Here is a 19,656-nt window from a genome sequence, read left to right on the forward strand (position 1 = left end):
TTTTGTGGAAATTGACAGGATAATTTAAAAATCCATATGGAAATGCAAGGAGCCAAATTAGCTTGAAACAGTCTTGAAAACAAAGTTTGAGAACTCACTCTGTGATTTCAAAATCCTACAAAGTTACAGTAATCAAGACAATGTAGTCATAGGACAATGGAATAGAATTAAGAGTCTAGAAATAAATCCTTATGTTTGTGGTCAAAGTTGTTCAACCAGGGTGCCAGGAATATTTGATAGGGAAAGAATAGTCTTTTCAATAAAAGGTGCTGGGACAACTGGATATTCACATGCAAAAGGATGAAATTGGACCCCTACCTTACACTATACACAAAAATTAATTCAAGGGGCACCTGAGAGGCTCAGTTGGTTAAGCATCTGACTCTTGGTTTCTGCTCAGGTTGAGATCTCATGATCGTGGGATCGAGCCCTGCATTGGGCTCTGCGCTGACAACATGAGGCTGCTTGGGATCCTCTCTCTCTCTCTGTCTCTCTCTCTCTCTCATTCTGCCCCTCCCCCACTTGTGCTCGCTCTCTCTCTCTCTCTCTCTCTCTCTCAAAAATGAATAAACATAAATATCCTTAAATTTTTAACTCAAAATATATAATAAAACTAAATGTAAGAGCTCTTACTAAATGTGAACTAGATGTAAAACTCTCAGAAAAAAATAGGAATAAATCTTTGTAACCTTGTATTAGACAAAGTGTTTTTAGATATGACACCAAAAACACAAAAGAAAAAAGGAAAAACAGATAAATTGAGCTTTGTAAAATTAAAAACTGCTGTGTTTCAAAAGAAACCATTAAGAGGGGTGCCTGGATGGTTCAGTCAGTTAAGTAAGTATCCAACTCCTGATTTCCGCTCAGGTCATGAAATCATGATTCATGAGATGGAGCCCCACATCAGGCTCCACATTGACAGCATAGAGCCTACTTGGGATTCTCTCTGTCCCTCTGTCTCTGTCCCTTCCCCTTCTCGTGTGTTCTCTCTCTCTGTATCTCTGTCTCAATGTAAATAAACTTTAAAAAAATTAAGAAAATGAAAAGTAATCCACAAAATGGGAAAAGATATTTGCAAATTGTATGTTGGATCAATGATTGGTTTCAAAATATATAAAGAATTCTTACAATTTAACAGTCAAAAGACAACCCAATTAAATAATGGGCAAAGGATTAAAAGCATTTCTCCAGCAAATACATACAAATAACCGACAAGTGCATGAAAGGGTGCTTAATATCATAGTCACTAGGGAAATGCAAATCAAAACCACAATGAGATTCCACTTTACCCTCACTAGGATAGCTAAAGACAGGAAGATAGTAATAAGTGTTGGTGAGAATGTGGAGAAAGCTGAACCATTGTCAGTTGCTGGTGAGATTGGAATATGGTGCAGCCATTTTGAAAAGCAGTTTAGTAGTTCCTCAAAATGTTAAATATAAAGTTACCACATGACCCAATGTATTGGTCAGGGTTCTCCAGAGGAGCAGAACCAATAGGATATATATATATATATATATATATATATATATATATATATATATACTCTCTCTCTCTCTCTATATATATATATATATAGTATATGTATATATAGATTTTTTTTGGTTTAAATTCAAGTTAGTTAACATACAGTGTAGTATTAGTTTCAGGAGTAGAACCCAGTGATTCATCACTTACATATAACACTGACTGCTCATCCCAACAAGTGCCCTCCTTAATGCCTATCACCATTTAGTCCATCCCCCTCCCCCCAGCCACCTACCCTCCTATTCTCTGTATTTAAGAGGCTCTTATGGTTTGCCTCCCTCTCTGTTTTTATATTATTTTTCCTTCCTTTCCTCTGTGTTCATCTGTTTGGTTTCTTAAATTCCACATATGAGTGAAATTGTATGATATTTGTCTTTGACTGACTTATGCTTTGCATAATACCCAATAGTTCCATCCACATTGTTACAAATGGCAAGATTTCATTCCTTTTGATCACTGAGTAATATTCCAGTGTGTGTGTGTGTGTGTGTGTGTGTGTGTGTGTGTGTGTGTATACACCACATCTTCTTTATCCATTCATTAGTCGATGGACATTTGGGGTCTTACCATAAGGCTATTGTTGATAGTCCTACTATAAACACTGGGGTGCGTGTGCCCCTTCCAATTGGCATTTTTGTATCCTGTGTATCCTGTGGGCATTCTGTATCTTTTGCACTACCTAGTAGTGCAATTGCTGAGTTGTAGAGTAGTTCTATTTTTAACTTTTTGAGGAAACTCCATACTGTTCTCCAGAGTGTCTGCACCAGTTTGCATTTTACCAACAATGCAAAAGCGTTCCCCTTTCTCTGCATCCTCACCGACATCTGTTGTTTCCTGAGCTGTTAATTTTAGCCCTTCTGACAGGTGTGAGGTAGTATCTCATTGTGGTTTTGATTTCTATCTCCCTGATGATGAGTGATGTTGAGCAACTTTTCATGTGTCTGTTACAGAAAGATTTATTTTAAGGAATCGCCTCACAGTTGCGGAGACTGGAAAGTCCAAAGTTCAGAGGTAGCCTGGCAGGCTGAAGACCTAGGAGAGAGCTGATGTTGTAGAGCAAGTCCAAAGGCAGTCAACTGTCAGAATTCCCTCTTCCTTGGGAGAGGTCAGGCCAGTCTTTTTTCTTAAGGCCTTCAATTGATTGGATAAAGCCTACCCACCTTATGGAGGAGAATTTGCTTTACTCAAATCTAATGATTTAAATATTAATATCATCCTAAAAACTGAGAACAAACTGAGGGTTGATGGGGGGTGGGAGGGAGGGGCGGGTGGGTGATGGGTACTGAGGAGGGCACCTTTTGGGATGAGCACTGGGTGTTGTATGGAAACCAATTTGTCAATAAACTTCATATAAAAATAAATAAATAAATAAATAAATAAATAAATAAATAAATAAATAAATAAAAAATAACTTTCCAGTAAAAAAAAAAAAAAAAATACCTTCCCAGCAACATTAAGATACATTTGACTAATATCTGTGTACCGTTGCCTAGACAAATTGATCCATTAAATTAGACATCACATACAGGTATATATCCAAGAGAATTCAAAACATATGTCCACACATATCAACTGTACTTAAGTGCTCATACCAGCCCAAGAGTGGAAACAACTTGTATGTCCACCAACTGATAAGTGAATAAACAAAATATGATATATACATACAATGGATTATTATTCAGCCATAAAAAGGAATGAAATATTGAAACACACTACAACATGGATGAACTTTGAAAACATTACACTAAGTGAAAGAAGCCAGATAGAAAAAGCCTATGGTATCTGGTTCCATTTATGTAAAATGTGCAGAATGAGCAAATCCATAGAAACAGAAAGTATATAAGTGGTTGCCAAGGGCTGAGGGGAAGGGGAAATGAAGAATGAATAACTGTGAATGGGATGGGGTTTCTTTTTGGGATGATGGAAATGCTTTGAAATTAGTCAGTGGTGATGGTTACACAACTCTGTAAATATACTACATACCATTGAATTATACACTTTAAAATTATGAACTCTGTGGTGCATGAATTATATTGCAATAAACCTGTTAAAAAGATACTTAAGACTCCAAGCATATGTGGTCCCAGCTACCAAATAGATAGCAGCAGGGGTTGCTTCTGTAATGCAGAATGGGAGCCACCTTGGGTGCTCAGTCAGTTAAGCATCTTGGCTTCAGCTCAGGTCATGATCTCACGGTTCGTGAGTTCAAGCCCTTTATCAGTCTCTGTGCTGATAGCTGAGAGCCTGGCACCTACTTCAGATTCTGTGTCTCCCTCTCCCTCTCTCTACCTCTCCCCTGCTCATGCTCTGTCTCTCTCTGTCTCTCTCTCTCTCTCTCTCTCTCTCTGTCTCTCTCTGAAAAATAAGAAACATTAAATTAATTAATTAATTAATTTAAAAAATGCAGAATATATGCTGAATCCCATAAATGAAAAGCTAGAGAGGGGAGATGGGAACCACCATTTTCTAGGCACCTCTGTGTCTCAGGAACTGTGTGTGTGCGTGTGTGTGTGTGTGTGTGTGTGTGTGTGTGTGTGTATCAGCTCATTCAATCGTAGTTAAAAATAAAAAAAAGTCTTACAAGTTAAAAATAAAAAAAGGTATTATCATCCTTGTTATTTTATATTGGGAAATTGAGCCTTTTTTAAAATTAGTGGCCAAAGTCAGTCAGCTAGCAAGTTGGGATTGGGCTCAGGTCTGTCTGACTTCAGGCTCATTCTCCTCCTACTGCACCATACTGCTGCCAATGAAGAAACCCTGTCCCTGACTGGACAGACCACATGGCCTGCTGCTTAGCGTGGTGGTCACATTGTTCCCAAGGGTTGAAGGTTTGAAAGGCTGAAGGATGCTTTTGGAGAAAAAGCAAAGGAATTAAATACAAAACAGACATTGTTACATTAATGGTAAAGATTGTCACGTTAATCCTCTGGGATGCTCCAGGGACCCAGTACAGACAGAGGCCTGGAGACAAAGTGAATTCTTTTTTGGAGCTCATTTACAGTGGGGGATTTTTGCCTAGGGTCTGTAGGCTCATAGGAGATCCTTTGACTCCTTCCCAGTTTGTGGAAATATTTTGTGTATATGCATCTTTTTATGGGGAGAAAGTCATCGGTTTGTTAAAGGACCTATGACAGGAGTAGGTTTTAAAAAATTAGTTTAGATGTTTCTCTTAAAGTGCCAGGCTAATTTTCTGGCTGTGCGATAGATTGTGTTAAATGGTCTGGCACTCCTAATTTTTGGAATAAAAATGAATTCTTAGTGAATGATCTCACTGCCTGCAGTGCTGTCTGATTCCATCCTGGCATTTGATAGAACTTGTTAGGGGATTAGGTAAGACAGGATGTTGGTACATTTGAGGTCATTAAACCAAGAAGGGAAGGGGGGAAAAAAAAAGAAGTCTTGCTAAATATATTGTGGAGTTGAACTAAATGCTGAATAGCTAAGGGACGTTCTTTGTGCTCTGTGCCAACACTTTTAAACCCTGCTTAGAAGCAGACTGGAGTGGCGGAGACAGCTCCATCTAGATGCAACACATTGGTAAATGCCTATCTTTCCAAGAAATACTGTTTTACTTGTCCTTTTATGGAGGAAGCATGGAAGGCTGTGATTTCCTGGGTTGCATAACATTTTTGTGAGCAGATACAGCTAGTGGAGAACCTAGAGAAACAACAGGCTACCTTTTCACCCGGAGGCCAGCATTCTCACAGTTCAGATTGCAAGACTGGGAGAATCATGGAGAATATGCCACAGAGAGCCTACTATATATGAAAGGTTTTGTTAGATGAAATATAACCCCCAAAGCTTATTTTCTACTTGTCTTTTCCTTCAGTCTTGTTTTGGGGCGTTCATCCATCTCATTTTGAATTTACTATTCAAAAAATACACTTAAAAATGTATTGGATGAGGGGCGCCTGGGTGGCTCAGTTGGTTAAGCATCCAACTCTTGATTTCAGCTCAGGTCATGATCTCATTGTTCATGAGATCAAGCCCCGTGTAGGGCTCTATCTGACAGTGCAGAGCCTGCTTGGATTCTCTCTCTCCCTCTCTCTCTGCCCCTCCCCCACTTTCTCTCTGTCTCAAATAAATAAACATTAAAAATTGTTTTCATGTATTAGATGAGTAATGGTGATGGTTGCACAGCAAAATTAATGTACTTCATTCCACTGAACTATACACAAAGATGGGTAAAATGGTAACTTTTAAAAAAAATTATTTATTTACATTCAAATAAATTAACATACAGTGTAATCTTGGATTCAGGAGTAGAACCCAAATTCATCACTTACATATAACACCCAGTGCTCATCCCAACAAGTGCCCTCCTTAATGCCCATCACCCATTTAGCCCATCCCCCCCCCCAGCCACCTCCCCTCCAGCAACCCTCAGTTTGTTCTCTGCATTTAAGAGGCTCTTGTGGTTTGCTTCCTGCTCTGTTTTTATCTTATTTTTCCTTCCTTTCCCCTGTATTCATCTGTTTTTTTTTCTTAAATTCCACATACAAGGGAAATCATGTATTTGCCTTTCTCTGACTGACTTACTGCACTTAGCATATAATACACTCTAGTTCTGTCCATGCTGTTGGAGATGGCAAGATTTCAACGTTTTTGATCGCTGAGTAGTGTTCCATTGTATACATTATATACCACATCTTTTTTTTTAAGTTTATTTATTTTGAGAGAGAGAGAGAGAAAGAGAGAGAGAGAGAGAGTACAAGTGGGGGAAAGCCAGAAAGAGAGGGAGAGAGAGAGAATCCCAAGCAGTTTCCACACTGACAGCATAGAACCTGATGTGGGGCTCAAACTCACGAACCATGAGATCATGACCTGAGCCGAGACCAAGAGTTGAACGCTTAACCGACTGAACTCCCTAAGTGCCCCGTACCATATCTTCTTTATCCATTTGTCAGTTGATGGACATTTGGGCTGTTTCCATAATTTGGCTATTGTTTATAGTGCTGCTATAAACATTGGGGTGCATGTGCCCCTTCAAATCAGCATTTTTGTATCCTTTGGATAAATACCTAGTAGTACAATTGCCGGGTCGTAGGGTAGTTCTGTTTTTATAAATGATAACTCTTATGTTTTGTGTATTTTGCTATAATAAAAACATGTACTGGATGATACAGAGGGAAAAGCCATTCACCTTTGAGATGGGAATTCCAAGTATCTTTATGTGATAAATATTAACCCCTTTCCTCTGTGTGATATGAGCATGTAAGTAATCAGTGAAAGCTTATGTGGGGTGAAAATGCTCACTGAAGCACTGTGTAGTCCCAACTGTGACACTCACTCACTGGCTGTGGGACCTGGGACATGTATCCAAAGCAGATGGTAAGTCCTCAGTAAATGCTGCTTTCTCCTTCCCAGCCTCTCCTCACACCACAGTGTCCTCATCAGTAAAAGGAGGAGGTTGAACTCACTGGTCTCCAAGGTCCTTTCAGCCCTGCTGATCCATGCTTTATGAAAAAACAGAAACAAAAATAGGTCTGCAGAACAGCATCCAGTCTGTACAGATAACTGCAGTCCCCTGTGTATAGGCATAGCAGCTTCTGCAGCATCTGACTTTCGCTGGCCTCTGCTCACTATTTTATCTTTTCCTCAGCCTGCAGAGAATCATCCATAAGCTTAGAAGAAGAAAAGATTGAGGTGGCCCAAGACAGAGGGCTGGGATGAGGGGCCTGGCAGTGGGTGTCAGGCTGGGTGCAGTGCCTACACCACAACAAGACCAGAGTTGGCTCCAATGGTGCCATGTGGTTATGGGTGCCATGGGATTCTGAGCCACAGCCCCAGATTCACTGAAGGGTATATGACCACAGCGAGATTAAGCACAATGATTTTTATATAAAGCATGTGGTGGCAGGAACATAGAGACTATAGATCCAGAGAGAGAAGCTAAGTTTGTCATGTGAGGAAAAGGCAGCAGGTAGCAGAGCCTGTGTGGCCGAGGAAGAGGCTTATGGGAGGGTATGGGATGGCAACTGGAGGGGAGGGTAAGGGCAGGTTTGTGGCCAGAGTCTCCAGTCATGGTTCAGGCTAGAAGCAGGTGAGATCTGGCTATAATAAATCAAAGCATAGGTACGGCTATATGCTGAGTCTTGGGAGTCCTCCTTACACATCACCCAATCTGGGGTGATCCTGGGGACTTTCAGTGCCAAGAGGGAATTGAAAACACAGAAGCCACTTACCATCACAGTAGGAGTGGGCCAGGTGAGAAATGACGGTGTTAGCAGTAGAGATGGAGAGGGGTGGACAGATTAGAGATAGAAGGTAGAATCCACAGCACTTGCTGATAGATTAGATGTTAAGAAGTGAGAGGAAGAGAGGAAAATCAAAGGTAACTCCTAGGTTTTTAGCTGGAACAACTGGGTCAGTGGTTTTGCCTTTTCCTAGAATGGTTAATCACACCCCTCTTGAACAACATATGCCTCGCCTGTCTTCAAGGCCGATGGCCAAACTTGTTGTGACCCTCACATCCGCAGTGAGCTCTGTGTGGACCTCACCAGCCTCACTTGGGGACAGCCCACCAGCACCTTGCCTTGTGTGAGACCTTCCTGGCACCGACACCTGTGCAGCTTGGGAGTCAGGGGGCACCCCTGCCCTTGACAGATGAGGCCAGCAGGCATTTACAGCTCCCAAAAGGGGTAGGACTCTGTAGGCTTTTCTGGCTGATAGAAGAAGCACAGGCAGAGCCAAAGTTCTCAGACAAGGGAAAGGAGGCAGATAGCCCAGACCAAACCTGGTCCCAGTATCAAACCTGGGAGAAGTTGAGGCACTATTGATGCCCATCCAAGTTCTCAGGAAACTGCCCTTCACTAAGTTGAGAAGCAGGCTCAACATGCATACCCATCTGCATTCTTGCAGATGAACTTAATCATTGACTGTGTGATTTCATGGATGATCTTTGACATAAGGAGGGAAAATATAGTACTTGAGCCCTAAATGGTACATTGTAGCCTGCTTCAGGCCTTCTCGGCTTGGGTATTGCCAGGGATAGTCATGCTCTTCTGAGACTGAGACCCAGAGTGAGATTCCTCATACAGTGTTTTCACCGCCATGTCCCATGACTGAGGACGGGTATCCAATGATTTAACTCAGCTTTAGAGAATGATCTGGGTCATTTTTTAATAAGCTACCTGGTAGTACTTTTATTTAAAGAAACTGCAGTAGAAAAAAAATTATTTAATTTTAATTAATTCCAATTTAATTCTAATGTGTGAAATGTAACTAACAAGTTAATTAATTCTTTTTATACAAATAATCAGATTATGGTAGGACCCACAGCTTTATCAGGTTACTTTGACATTTTACTGGTAGCATGTGGGAAATTGATAATGTTTCCTTTGGGAAGAAGGATATAATCTCCCCAAATTATAGTGGATGATGGTGTTGTAGAGGAAGGGAGGAGCCTTTAGAGTCAGGTAGACACAGATTCACATTGCATGTCATCCCCTCCAGTAGTGTGACCTTAGCCAAGACATTTATCCTGTCTGAGCCATGGTCCTTTCATCCAACAGATGAGTTAGTAATACCTGCAAAATTCCTAGTGTAGTTCCCAGCACACAGAAGTTCTCAGCAAATGGAACTTTATTATTATTATTATTATTATTATTATTATTATTATTTTAATGTTTATTTATTCTTGAGAGGGGGGAGAGAATGTGAGTGCGGGAGGGGCAGAGAGAGAGGGAGACACAGAATCTAAAGCAGTCTCCAGGCTCTGAGCTGTCAGCACAGAGACTGAAGCAGGGCCAGAACCCATGAACCACAAGATCATGACCTGAGTAGAAGTCGGACACCTAACCCACTGAGCCATCCAGGAGCCCCTATTATTATTATTATTATTATTATTATTATTACTAATAATAATAATAAATAGATGCCAGTACTTTTTTTATAATATAAAGTCCACAGAAACCCCAAAATTATTTCAGGTGAAAATTTGGACAGTCCACTGTATTTTGGGAACTTAAACTCATCTTGAATATCAAAGAAGTGAACTTTCTAGTTATAATTCTCCAACTAGAATAACTTGGTCCCAGCATCTGAAATATGTAAGTGGAAACTTTCAGAGACGTTTTCATCTTAATTTTCTCCATCCTGTCTGAAATGGCTGCGTCTTTCTGGGTTGTAACAAGAAAAAAAAGAAAAAAAAGCACATTTCCTTGCATCACCTTCCCATGCCAGTAGAGCAAAACACAAAAGCCACAAGATCTATGATTCAAAGGTCTTCTGCTTTATACAAGTGACTATTTAAATTGCTTGAAATGTAGATTTTTTTAAAAATTCATCTCTGTAGTTTCCAAAAATTAACCCCTTTCTTTTTAAGCCCCTCTGGCCATAAAATGGTGTGTGACTACTCCACTTAGTGTTTCTGAGTATGAATAAGGATGCCAGAACCACTCTCAGTTTACATGTTTAATGCTAATGCTGTCACCAAATTTTTACTAGTATTGTGTACAGCATAGGACGAGTGGAACATTTGCGATTTGACCTTTTCTAGCCGCTGATAGTCTCTAAATGAAATTTGTGCTTTGGAACTAAGTTTTGAACTCTTGTTTTGTTTTCTGACCACTGTAATTTATCTTTGTACTCAATCCAGAGAGAAAAAGTGATGGGAGTGTGCATTGTGTGTGTGTGGATGTGTAAGAGTCATTTATTAGCCCCTCAAATCAGTAGTCCAACTTTGGGCAGGGCACCAGAGTGGCATTTTAAAGTTAGGAGGTCAGATTGCCTCGATGGTATCATCCAAGTACGACACCACTGGGATACTGAGCAAAACCGAATTATTTAGCTCAGTGAATATTTAGCTCAGCTGAATATCTATCGCTCAGCTCAGCAAGTGATAATACTGTGGAGAGAATCAATTTAAAAACACTGTATCCGAGGGTATGATGCCTTTGTCCTTTTAAACTTAAGCCAACCTGGATTCAGGTTCAAACAAGAACATAAACCAATTCTAAATGCTTTGTTTGTTTTTTTTTTTCTTTGTATCATTCAAAATTTCCGTAAGGCAAGAAGAGGTGGTTAGCAAAGAATTGACAACAGGAGGACAGGGGAGGCAGTATTGGAAATTGGAAAAGCACGAAACCAAACCACTTTTATGTTTCTTAGAAATTATGTTGTTGGTATTAGATTTGTGATAAAATAGATATGTAGATAAAAATACCTCCACCTGTAATTTCCTGGGGAAAAGCAAATAGGGTTTTGTTCATTACATCCCATTAAAACCACTAGGAAAATCTTAGCTGAGAGTTGAATTGTAGAGACAAAGATGCAATCAGCCTTACTTATACAAGAGGTACCTTCTAGAAACCCTGATCATTTCACTGCTAATTGGTATCAGCGTTCCTTTGCCCACTGCTTGCAGCTCGAGATCCACTTGTGCTTTTATGACTGTTGCTGTAATTAAATACCATTTACTTTTTCTTAGGCTTAAGAATGCAGGTCCCACTGACTTTTGCTTTTAAGTGGATTTATGTTTGTGCAAGAGGGAATTACATACAGAAAATTTCCCATATCTGGGATATGTGACTTTACTTGTAAGTGAATGAACAGTAATCATTCAGATATCTCTTTTTAAACTTTCCCCAGCTTCTCTAACAGTAAATATGAAGAAATGAAAAAGCCGTGCTTTCGTGCTTAGTGTAGCATTACCATATCTACTCACCCACCTTTTCCTAAGCAGAGTCCTGTGAACCACTTCAAGGTTTTGTGAGGTCTTCAGAAATCAGTCTAGCTAAGAGATGCCACAAGGGCAGGAAGTGTCCATGGCTCTCATTCACCATTGTTTTAAAACACTTAACTGGTGCCCAGCACCCAGCAGGAGGTCAGTAAAAACTTCTTGAATGGGTGTTGTCCTGTGGGCTTCTGGGGTCTGAAGTGTATCCAAAAAACTAGTATGTAAGGCAGCCTAAAGCTGCACTGTCCAATAAAGTGACCACTAATAGCATGTGGCTATTTAAATTTAATTTAAATGCATTAAAATTAAAATCAAGTTCCTCATGGATTAAAATCCAGTTGTACCATGTACATTTACTGAGTATTAATATGTGGCTGGTGGCTGCCATATTGGACAGCACAGATATTGAACATAACAGAAAGTTGTATTAGTGCTTCTAGAATATTATTAGTAGAGGCCTAAGTTAGTGGCTCCAATCTTTTTAAAGTGAAATTCCCACGTGACCATGATGTGCACTCATAATACAAAAAAATAGCTGTTTCGCATCTCTCCCCCACCCCCCAACACTGTAGGAATCCAGAGGTGGCTATCTCTTTGAAACTGAAAGCCAAACAAAAGTGGGGCTGTTAGCAAGACTGACCATTCAGGTGGTATATACCTATTTGTCTACACTACTTGTTAGTGTGTGAAATATCTGTACTGGTTAATAAACAGCTGCTGGCAAGCATGTATTGAATACCTACTGTATGCTAGTCCCTGGGCTATTCTGGACGAAGAGGCACAGTCCTGGCCTCCTGGAGCACATGGTCTCATGGGGAGAGCTCAGATGGCAAAAGGTAATAAAACTAACATATAAATAACTAATAACAATGCAATGTGTTCAGTGCCTTGGTTGGGATATGGAATACTGTGAAAATCATAAGAGAGAAATCTGTAATTGGAGAGTTTGTAAGAAGGAATGCAGGCTGGAGGAGGGCTGGCAAGATGCCCTTTTCAATAATAATAAAAATAGGTACTGTTCTACAGTTAAAAAAAACTGTTCATAATAGAGAAATAAAGCCTACTTTTAGAAATGGAAAAAATAAGTAAATAAAAATAAAAATTTATTTAGAAGCCGTCCCCACCCCCAAATCAATCACTCAATCAATCAATCAATCAATCAGAGCTGCTGTTTCAAGCTCCTCCAGTACTCCCAAGAGACCCTGGCCATTCACCTAGGATCCCCCAACCTCCCCTTAATCTAGCGAAACGAGTTTGCTGATGTCAGTCCCATCCCTGCGAGTGGGAGACTCCTCAAAAACCCCCACCCCAGCTCCAGAGGCCTCAGATTGGTGGGCGCTGCACTTGGCCTCCAGGAGAGACTTGCTCCCAAAGAATTATTAGGGCTGTCTTTCACCGCCATGGCCAAGTCCCAGATCACAGAACCATTGGCCTCAAGAAGACCTTAAAATCATCTCATCCTATGCATTCATTGTTACTAAAGAAGCAAGTCACAGAGTTACCCAGGTATTTTGTGGCCAATTTGTAGATAAAACCTGAGAGTCTCCTAACTTGGTACTTTTTTATTTTTTGCCTTATCTTCCACCTGTCAGTTTCCTTAACCATGAAATGGGGGTGGATATCTTTATGCTTCACAGAGTTGCCAATAAAAAGAATAATGATATTGTGTCCTATAGTTTGCAGAAACCCTTTTGTATACATTCTCATTTAATCTATTTAATTCTCACAAGAACCCGTGAAAGATGTTAGGCTCAGAGGCAGTGAATGGCCTCCCCAAGGTAACAAAGCTGCTGTGATCCCAGAGGTCTCAGTCCCGTAGGGCTTGGGAAACTATACGCTCTTGTAAATGTAAGATAACATAACCACATGGTATTACTAGTTTTTAGTTTGTGGTATTTTGCAGTTCAAGATTTAGTGACATTGAAAGTGATAACTTTGTTCAAGCAACGCATTTTTTTTACTTTGATAACATGCCAGTTGCACAGACTTTGGTTCAGCATTAAAACAGAAGTGGGCTGCTTCGAAGTATATTTTTAAAACGAGAGAATCCAAATTTGTAATTAGCTTCAGAAATGCTGGTTGTGCAGTTTGAGTATATAAAGAGCTTCTGGTAATCATTTCTGTTATTAGTGGTAGCTTATTTTATTTTTTGTATTTTCCCCCAAGCAATTAGGCATTTTGGAAAAAACAAAGTGTGTTCTTTGAGGGGTCATTTCCTCTTACTGCTTTATTTTTCACACCTTATAGTCCTGGCATATTTAGAAAATTAGCCACATATATGACTGGCAAAGAAAAATCATTTTGGAGCCACTCTACTTACTTGACACCTAATTGTCAGGAGAATGTTATTTAATTATAAAGAGAAGCCACAGTGAAGGAAATGATTCACTTCTTGATACATCTTTTGTCTTTTGATTTTTTGATAATTTTTAAGAATCATCCCTTACTTTTAGATAAGATTATTGAGAAGATCAATTCAACTCACTCCCAAAATAAAATGGAATCTTTTGCCTTTCTTTTTCTTTCTTTCTTTCTTTCTTTCTTTCTTTCTTTCTTTCTCTTTCTTTCTTTCTTTCTTTCTTTCTTTCTTTCTTTCTTTCTCTTTCTTTCTTTCTTTCTTTCTTTCTTTCTTTCTTTCTTTCTTTCTTTCTTTCTTTTTTCTTCCTCTCTCTCTCTCCCTCTCTCTGAACCCTAGCCATTTTACAGTATATACTATATTCTACTCTACAGAAATTGACTTTATAGACAAGGAAAAGAGTGGTGTTATTTCATTCCATATAACAAAGAAGTATCACTTCAATTTTTTTTTTACTAGCATATGAAAAGTGTGGTATTCTCTACACCAATTATCCTGTAAGGATAAAAGGAAAAGAGAAAGAAAAATTATTAGACAAAACTATAAATGAAAAGGAACTTGGGGTTGTGAGCCCTGACTTTATCATTACCAATTTATATACCACATTTGGGAAGTCACATTTGGGAAGAATGTATCTGTGTGTTTGTTTTTTGAAGTATATATCCTGTGTGTATCCTCATGTCTTTTCTGTGTATACACTGTTTTGTGTTATACAACAGACTCCCAACTCTCTGTGGTACTCTAAGAGATACGGCCTCCCTCCTGTAAGTATAGGACCTTCAAAGCATTAATTATTATCTAGAGTTTTCTTGGATTTTATTTGTGTCATTTCCTCTGCTTTGTGTAGATGCTAGAGAGGGTGCTAACAACAACGAAAAAGGGTAAAGGCAAAGTCTGTGGTTTATAACCAGACTTGGAGCCGTGACAATAAGACACTAGGCTTGAATAACTCTTTGAAATCCCAAACTTCTAACTGCTCCAAACTTATTAGAGTGGAACAGTGATTGATGAGTGAGCACATACTTTCAAATTTTGCAGCTACCAGTTTTAATACCAGTGCACACTGAACGAGGTAATGCACACAAGGTGCCCAGCACCAGAGTTGACACATCTTAAGCACTCACAAGGGTTAGCCATTATTATTAGCTTGTCTGATTTCAGTTTGTCTTCACATCTCTTCCTGTTCTCTGATAGCCATGCTGAGTAGCAGCAAAATGTCCAAGAAATACAAAAACACCAAAAGGAAGGGAAACACAAGTCCTCAGTAGCCTGGAAGCAGAATTTATCAGCCCACAAATAATTAGCAAATGATTGTCTGTCTTCTCATGATAATGTGTGAATTATTTCCGTACCACTTTCAAACTTAGGACCCCATGGACAAGTGACAGCTCCTCCATTGCCCAGATCTGACTCAGTCTGGTCTAATGAGGTTCCAGTTGATGGTAAACTCACATTAATCCCATTTCTCTTTTGTTATGTGAGAGACTATGAGCTATTCACTATCTTCTGTGTAAGAAAAACAAAAATAGGGGCGCCTGGGTGGCGCAGTCGGTTAAGCGTCCGACTTCAGCCAGGTCACGATCTCGCGGTCCGGGAGTTCGAGCCCCGCGTCAGGCTCTGGGCTGATGGCTCAGAGCCTGGAGCCTGTTTCCGATTCTGTGTCTCCCTCTCTCTCTGCCCCTCCCCCGTTCGTGCTCTGTCTCTCTCTGTCCCAAAAATAAATAAACGTTGAAAAAAAAAATTAAAAAAAAAAAAAAGAAAAACAAAAATAAAATCTCCTAAGTATGATTATCATTGATTAGAGCTTTGTTAAGATGTATGAGATGCAAGTGTATTTTTTCCTTGCCTATGATAATGTGGGTAATTAAACAAATTAACCAGGCACTCATGCTGTGTTAGGAGTGTAAATTGGTATGGCTTTTCTGGAAAATCATCAAGACCCTTAAAGTTTACACCAGTTGACCCAATAATTCTTGTTCTCAGATCCACCTAAGAAAGTATTCAGAAATTCAGACGATCTGATACTCAAATATGTCCCTCAAAGTGTTATTTGCATTAACAACAACGAAAAATGTAATTCCAAAAATGAAATCATTAAAAAAACCTTTTCTAAGTGGGATATAATATTACATAGACATTGAAAAGCATGTTTTTGAAGTGTTTTTAATTACTTGGGGAAACACTCACATTTGTGTAACACTGAATGAAAAGTAGAAACAAAACTCTTGAGTTTTTTTGTGTATCTGAAAAGAATACTGGTCTGCAAGCTTTTATCCCCAATTCTGAATCCAAAAGCATTCAAAAATCAAAAGGGTTTTTTTGTAACTTCTTTGGTAGAAAAACCTGGCCTGAACCAATGTGAGATTCTGTTTTATCCACCTTAATAGGAATATGCATTGGTTTTGCTACAAAAATATTACAAAATATGTCAGATTATGGAGTGCTGCTCCAGACCCTGATGGAATATTATGTGATAAATCATAGTTGCATCAAAATAGTTTTTAGAAATGAACAATTCTGAATTCAGGAACATATTCTGAAGTTCAGGAGTTTCGGTCAAGGGGTTATGGAATTATACAACAAAATATCATTAGTGATTTATCAGGTCCAGGGCTACAGTTGATCCTTTTTTTTCCTTTATTTTATTTTATTTTATTTTATTTTATTTTATTTTATTTTATTTTATTTTATTTTATTTTATTTTAATTCCAGTTAGTTGAAATATAGTTATCTTAGTTTCAGGTGTACAATATAGTGATTCAGCACTTCCGTATATCACTGGTTGCTCATCACGGCAAGTGCACTCCTTGATCCCCATCACCTATTTCCCCACCCCCCTCCCACCTACCTTCCCTCTCCTTTATTCATAGTAGTTAAAAGTCTGTTTTTTGGTATTTTTTCTTTATGCTTTTCTAATGTTCTGCAATCAGCTGGTATCAATTTAGCATTAGAAAAATGTTTTAAAAATAATCATATTTAGGGGCACCTGGGTGGCTCAGTCAGTTAAGCGTCTGACTCTTGATTTTGGCTCAGGTCATGATCCCAGAGTCATGGGATCAAGCCCCACATCAGGCTCCATGCTGAGCATGGAACCTGCTTAAAATTCTCTCTCTCTCCCCTCTCCCTCTGTCCCTCTTCCTCGCTTATGCTCTCTCTCTAAAAAAATTTTTTTAATAAATATAAATTTTAAATATTATGTGAATAAACATATTTAAGGCATCAGAGAATCATCTCATCTCAGAATTCCCGAATGTATCCTTTGTTCCTGTATCTTCCTGTTATTGCAGCTGCATGTGTCTTTTAAACCAAGGTGTTCTCATTTGTTGAAAGGAAACATTCATGAGATTGGACATGGGTCTCATAACTGCTTTTGGGTTCAAAGAGCTCCCAGTGAGGGACGCTTACCTACAGGAAATATTCACCAAACAGGGCTTCCCCGTGGGTTGAGCTCAAGTATTATTACTATGGACCATTTTATCATGTTCTGTTTATGTGGAGTAGTCAAAAGGCAAACAGCCAGAGCCATAGCAAGTCAGATTCTGTCATAAAAGCGAGGGACACGGTGTGGCAGGATAGCAGGAGGGGAGGGAGAAATGTTAACCTGCGAGGTTTACTCTGCTAATGGACAGCTCTTCCCCCCTCCCCATTCAGGTGGACACTCACTGACCTGTCACAAGGTTGCCCTGCAAAGCTTTGGGGTCCATGTCTGAATGGATTGCTGTAGCCTTCTCATCTCTCCCTTCGCCCAGTTCCCTGCATCCTAAGACTCGAAGCCAGCACAGAGCCTGGAAAAATTACATGTAAGTTGTGACTGAGGTTTCTTTCCTGGAACCAAACAATGGTAAGAATTTTCTTAGATGATAATAACAAGTAGCCTAAACCCACATGGGTTACTTTTCTTTTAACAGAGTATCTCGAAAATGATAACTGAGGAAGGGAGCACGGATTAGAATCTTCATATTGGTGCCTCCTTAATGCACTGGGTCTTTAACTTGCACCAGAATCACCTGGAGGGCTTGTTAAGGTACAACTTCCTGGGCCTCATGCCCAGAATTTCTGATTCAGTAGATTTGGGGTAGGCTGGGAAGTTGCTGTTCAAACAAGTTTCCAGGTGATGCTGAAGCGAGTGGTCCAGGGACTCCGCTTTGAGAATCACTGCTTTAATTCACGTGTAACTGAAAGGATGAACAATAAAGGGAGAAAAATATATTAAATATTCACTCTTAAATGTCACTAAATTAAGATATTTAGTGCTTTACTTAACATATTGACTCATGTCTCAAGAAAAGAGATTGTGGGCGCCTGGGTGTCTCAATCAGTTAAGCATCTGACTTCAGTTCAGGTCATGATCTTATGGTTCGTGCGTTCAAGCCCCACATTGGGCTCTGTGTGTGGAGGGAGAGCTTGGAGCCTGGAGCTGCTTCAGATGTTGTGTGTGTCTCTCTCTCTGCCCTCCCCCCCCCCACAAGTAAATAAACATTAAAAATTTTTTTTTAAAAAGAGAGAGAGAAGGTCTTCTTAGGACCATCACATTTGAAAGTCCAGCCAAGTAAATGCTGTTATTCTGTACCAGCTTTAGAGTCAATAATACTGGTCATTCTTTGTCCTTGGAGTGCAACAAGGGTCTCAACTGTGCTGTTTTTAGGCTAAAATGACAGCAACAGTCTTTTTGCCGGTATGCTTATCACGTTTTAGATACACTCAAAAGGGAAGTCTTTTTTCCCCCAGATTGACAAATGTATTGCTGCTTTTCAAAGTGAATCATCATACTATTATCTTTCTTCTCATACACTTACATGGGACTCAATTTACAAAACACATGTGGGAAGGGAGACACATCTCTAATAAATAGTCCAGGTCATCAAGTTCAGGTTCTTGTGGGGTTCTAAGTTCTCAGGACTGACATATTTTGAGGATCAGCATTTTGAGGATCAGCATTGGCTTTGGAACATGCCAATCACCTCTCCACTGAGGACAAGAACAATTTATTCCATGTTAATAGAAAAAAGTGGAAGCTTTTGGCTCAACAAATGCACATTTGGATATATGTGAGCATACATGCAAATGTACATATGTGCCTATGAATATATATGCATTTGTATATTTCTAGCTTTCATTGTAAGAATTTTAAACATTTTTTCTTTTGTTTCATTGAGTCGGTGTGAGGATAAAAATAGTGTGAGTGATGCTGTCCAGGAAATGTATGAGAAATTTCTGGGCATTTTAAATCTGTGGATAAGCATTGTGATTTATAACATTTTACTTGGATATGGTAAATGTTCATTCAGAGGAGCACTTAGAACACACAGTTCTTTTATTAGAACTCTCAAAAATTGAGAATAATCACTGTTCATAAAGCGGTTCTGAAGCAGACAGAATGACGGAGCTTATCTATTGCCTAACCATTAGCAGAGCCAGAGATCCTGGAGGTACATGTAAGTGCATGTATTTAAACTAAAAACCACAGGATCAGAAAAATAAGGCAAAAAGGTGATAGATGATGAAAGACTTCTGTAAGGACTTAATCTAGAGCTGCCTTCTCGGGGCTGCCCAAAGGGTAACACGGATGGTAAGAGGGCTGATAGAGTTGTAAGTGATATAATTATGTCTTCTGACTCCACCCTCACAAACTGTAACATCTCTGTCACGCACCGATTAGTTATTCTGCACAGCATCCTTGGAAGCAAGCTTTTCAGTTTACGAAGCATCTCCACCATGATATGGAAGAAGTAGGTTGGATCAAATGCTCCTTAATCTCCTTCCTCCTTTGGCACCTGTGAGTGTCCATGTTTACACATCAGGTTTTCCTGTACGATCACCTTTGATGTCAGTCAGTTTCATGGCCTGGGGAAGGAAGAAGGCTGCTCCAACACCTCAGGTGACTCGCCTCAGGTGACTCAGTGCTTGAAGCTCCTGCCAGATCTGACACAGCCTGCCTAAATCACTCCCTGCAGCCTGGGGTGAAGCCCTCAGGTCACCGAGTTGTCTAGAGCGTCTCTGTAAAAGTGCCGTGCATGTGTGGGGACAAGGAGTATGGGAACCCTCTCTCCTTTCCACTCAGTTTTGCTGTAAACCTAAATCTGCATTAAAAACTAA

General features: G+C 39.6%; 1 protein-coding gene across 3 annotated transcripts in view; it reads left to right on the top strand.

Moving 5' to 3' along the window:
* Window positions 1-19,656, top strand: part of BACH2 (BTB domain and CNC homolog 2) — a 356,461-nt gene that overhangs the window by 187,878 nt on the left and 148,927 nt on the right. For all 3 annotated transcript variants that reach the window (XM_047101755.1, XM_047101754.1, XM_047101753.1), the window contains one exon: window positions 17,212-17,360. The gene's annotated coding sequence lies outside the window, so the exon portion shown is untranslated. The remainder of the gene's footprint in view (window positions 1-17,211; window positions 17,361-19,656) is intronic.

The sequence above is a fragment of the Lynx rufus genome, unplaced genomic scaffold (assembly GCF_022079265.1).
Source record: "Lynx rufus isolate CCGP_SWC_20201006 ecotype Redwood Valley unplaced genomic scaffold, mLynRuf1.p SCAF_6, whole genome shotgun sequence".
Taxonomy (NCBI): domain Eukaryota; kingdom Metazoa; phylum Chordata; class Mammalia; order Carnivora; family Felidae; genus Lynx; species Lynx rufus.